Genomic DNA, 4,663 nt, shown 5'->3' with positions numbered 1-4,663 from the left:
TTGGTGTGAGTTCAGTTCCTGTTCAAAAGAAAGGGAACAGAACAGGCAGGGCTCTTAAAGATTTCAGGAACAGAGAGTTGGCAAGGTGTACCATGCTGGTATTAATCATATCCAGGAAAACACGGGCTGAGTGGAGATTTCAATCTAACGTAGGGAAGAGAAGTGAACCCGCTGGAGAGCTGGGAGTGATTGTGAGACTGTTCCTGTAATATTATTTACGTGCCAGAAGTGCAGTGCCCAGCAAAAGCGTTTTGTAAGACATACTAGTGGAGACGGTGATGCAGTGATAATGTCACTAGACTAGTAATCCATTAGGCTCAGGCTAATAGTCTGAGGACACAGGTTCAAATCTGGTGAATTCAATTAATAAATCTGGAACATAAAGCTAGTCTCAGTAATGGTAACAATGAAGCCATCACCAATTGTAAAAATCCATCTGATTCACTAATGTCCGTTAGGGAAGGAAATCTTCTATTCCTACCCAGTTGGCCGAGATGTGATGCCAGACCCACAGCAATGCTGTTGATTCTTAACTACCCTCTGAAATGGACTAGCAAGCCACTCAGTTTGCAAAGGAAATTAGGGATGAGCAACAAAAACTGGCCTATTGTCAGTGACGAAGTGTTAATGAGTTAATGCAAATTTCATCTTTTTTATTAGCTTGTCGTATTTGTTGCCTGTTAATTAATGTTTCATCAAGGTTGCTTTTAGTTTGTTACCGTAAAAGTCCTAAAATGTAAAATCTTGTCCTGCTCTTCTTTCCATTGGTCGCTGGGCAATTCATCTCTTCTTAAATGTTAGCAGTCTGTACTGGGACCGAGCTATATGACAAGGGTTTCTGTCTCTTCCACCCCTGGAAGTAGTGAACTCTAGACTACCACCATCCTCTAGGTAAAAAAAAACTCCTTAACTTCCCTCTAATCCTTCTGCCAATGATTTTAAATCTATGCCCCCTGGCTTTTGACCCCCCTGCTTATGGTTCTTCCAATCCACTAACTAGGCCCCACATAATTTTATACACCTTAATTAAGTATCCCTTTAGCCTCCACTGTTTCGAAGAAAACAACTCCAGCCTATCCAATCTTTCATCATAGCTAAATTTATAAATTTCTGGAAACATCATTATAAATCTGCTTTGTACCTCTCTAATGCCATCACATCCACCCTGTAACGCAGTGGCCAGAACTGTACACAGTACTGTAGTTGTGATCTAATCAGTGTTGCATCCCAAGACAGTACCGCACTGCATTGTGGGAGGTGCCACCTCACTGATGAAACATTAAATTGAGAACCCTGACAGCCCTCACAAAAGATCCCCACATGGCACTGCCCGGAAGAAGAACAGGGGAGTTATCCTTGTTGTCCTGGCCAATATTTATTCATCATTGATATCACAAAAAAGCAGACTATCTAATCATTATCACATTGCTAATTGTGAGAGCTCGCTGTGTGCAAATTGGTTACTGTGTTTCCTACACTGCAGCATTGAGCACACCTCAAAAATACTTAACTGGCTGGAAAGCATGTCGAGACATCAAGGGGTGATGAAAGGTGCTATATAAATGCAAGTCTTTATTTCTAGCAAAATCCCTTTTGCTCTTTTATTCTATGCCTTGGCTAATAAAGGAAAGAGTCCCGTATGCCTCCTTAACCACTCTATCGATTTGTCCTGTTGCCTTCAGGGATCTATGGGCATGCACTCCAAGGTCTCTCCTCACACTTTTCTGGATTGAGTTCCAATTGCCACTTTCTGACCACCTGACCCAAGCAGTAGAATTGTGATACACTGGGGCAATGACATTCATTAGTCTGGTGATATATTAGGATAATAATGACCTGTGGTGTATTCAGCAATAATTTAGCTTTGTAGCATCCTGGAGCAAAAATAGGAATTAGTTCTGTTTTACACAAGGTTAATGATAGATTTTATGACTGTGTTTTACATGGGTAATAATAGCCTTTACCGCTGTGTTATAATGTAGACCAAATTAATGTAATGTTGAGTACCACTGGAACAAAAATAAAATGCTGCAGATGTTGCAATTCTGAAATAAAAACAGAAAATGCTGGAAACACTCAGCAGGCGAGAGAAACAGAGTTAACGTTTCAGGTCAATGACCTTTCATCAGGACTGGAAGAAATTAGAGAGATCTCACAGACAGGGGAAAGGGGGTGGGATGCTGGAGCATTGAACAAAGGAATAGGGTGAAGAACAGGGGGGAATAAATGATAGAAGTGATCATGGTACAGAGCTAAAAGTGGGTGATAATGACACACGTACAAAAAATGAAATGCAGGTCCAGAGGAGCTTTAAATGGTTACAACAAAACCATTCTGAGAAAAATCAGCCTGCGGGCCCCACCATTGCCTGATTGCTAACCAGTGACATCTGTTGGATAATGCATGCATGTGCAAGTCATGTAGAGGCAGGATTAGGTTTCACTGTGCTGCCCTTCACTGTTTATATTCACATGTGAAGGATGGCTCTTGGTACCGTAGGGTTGAAGCTTCTGGGACTGAACCCTTCAGGAGCAGAAAAAAGAAAAATGGCCAAGAAAACAAAGTGCTACTTTTTTGAATTCATTCTCGAGATGTGCAAGGCTGGAACTTATCACCCTTTCCTGGTGCCCTCGAGGAGGTGGTAGTGGATCATCTTCATGAACCGCAGTTGTCCATGTGATGAAAACTGTAAGGTATTAAACTCTGATTAGAATATCTGCCCAGATGGTTTTCCATTAACATTGATACACAGTCTGATTGGAGACTTCATTCCTCAGTTTTATTGTGATTGATATTACATGCAGATAATGTACTTCATTGATATTGGTTAAGAGATAAACATTAACCAGGACACTGGGGAGAACTCCATTGCTCACTGTATAATAGGGCCATTGGATCTTTTACACCCACCTGAGAGGCCAGACCTTTAACATCTTGGTTTAACGTCTCAGCTGAAATATGCCACCTGCAACAGTGTAGCACTCTCTCAGTACCGTACAGGGAGTGTCAGGTGAGGTTTTGTGCTCAGGTTCCTGTATAGTGCTGCAGGAATTCCTCCTGACCACATTGTCTCCCTTTCCCAGGGGAATTGCGGTCAGTTATGGTTCCCGATGCTGAGATCAGCAACTGAGTACAGGCCAGGAATTGAGACTAGAACCTTCATGGTTGAGTATGGTCCCTACTGTGGAATAGCGGGTGCATTGGTGTTACCACTTTTACCCACTGGAAGCCAATCTCCACCCTCTGTGAACCCTGCTGGTCATAAAAATACTAATTGGTGTTGGGATGCAGAATCCATTCCATTCCTCTAGTGGCCTAGGGTGGCATCAGTCTGCACCAAGAACCAAGCAAGTCAAAGAGATGCAAAGAACTGTTTGAAACAGCCAGCATACTTAATACATTGGAGCTCTTAGGATACTGGCAAATGGTTAACACCGTTTGTCTATTGTATTAGTGCAGCGCATCATCTAGATTGTTTCAATACTAACTAGCGCTACCTAACTATACTAACTGGCACTTATAACTGATCCACATACACATATTGTTTAAGAGTCACTGTCTAAAGATGGATAATCACTGTTTCAGGCTGGCTGACTGAAGAATGCACCTTTTTCATCACTCCTTGATAAGTAACATTTGGTCATGCCAGTAAATGGAACTTTATTTATTAATGGAGTTTTGTGTTTGTGTTGGGGAGCTGGAAAACTGACATATGCAAGGCGCCTAACACCTGTTTTAGGCAGCCTTCCCAGATGCCCGAAATGGGGTCGGATGTTTACCAGGCATCCTTAGGACACAGGGCACTGCCCTGTGAAATTGGCATTTCTTGCACTTGTTTTCCATCCGGAAAATTTCTCCTCCACAAAGAGATTGTCAACAAGCAAGTGTGCAGTTTTGTTTTTGCTGTTTTAATCACATGCACTTTTGTCAAGAGAAGTTGGCCAAGGAAAGATGTGCTCAATACATCAGAAATTGGCGCAGGAATTGGCGCTATGGCCTTCAAGCTTGCCCCACAATTCAATAAGATCGTGGCTGATCTTCTGCCTGAAGAATTCCAAAAATATATCCTCATCTTGGTCCCAAATGGTTGCCTCCTTATCCTGAGAATATGACCCTCGTTCTAGACTATCCAACCAGGGAAACTCAGCATCCACCCAGCCAAGGCCTCTTAAGAATTTTATCTTTGCCCTCTTCTCAAAGATTGACAATGAGGGACTTGCTTTAAGTTACTTATAATGTTCAGTGTTTAAAGGATCACATCAGCGTCTCAGTGCAATGCTGCAGGTAGATTCAATTGCTGGGTTTCTATGGAAACCTCGGAAGCAACCTTTGAAAAGTCCTGCGCAGATATCAAGGGTGCCTGCAGTCACTGAGGTTCACCACTGGGTGGCAGTATCCTCCAAGGAGTTTGAGGATGTTTACAATCTTAACCAGAACAGCAGAAAGATATATAATATATACATTGTATTTATCAAATAAACTGCTAATGTTGGAAATCTGAAATCAATACAGAAAATGCTGGAAGTGAACAGCAGGTTCGTAGCCAAAAGGAGTTGGCAAAAGAAATCACTCTGGTGCAAAGTTTGGACAAAAAGGCCCCACTGAAAATATTATTTTGCCTTTTCTCTGACAGAATATTTCCAAAACCCTCACTTTCTGGCTT

This window comes from Carcharodon carcharias, chromosome 15 (assembly GCF_017639515.1).
Source record: "Carcharodon carcharias isolate sCarCar2 chromosome 15, sCarCar2.pri, whole genome shotgun sequence".
NCBI lineage: Eukaryota > Metazoa > Chordata > Chondrichthyes > Lamniformes > Lamnidae > Carcharodon > Carcharodon carcharias.
This window is presented reverse-complemented; position numbering follows the sequence as displayed.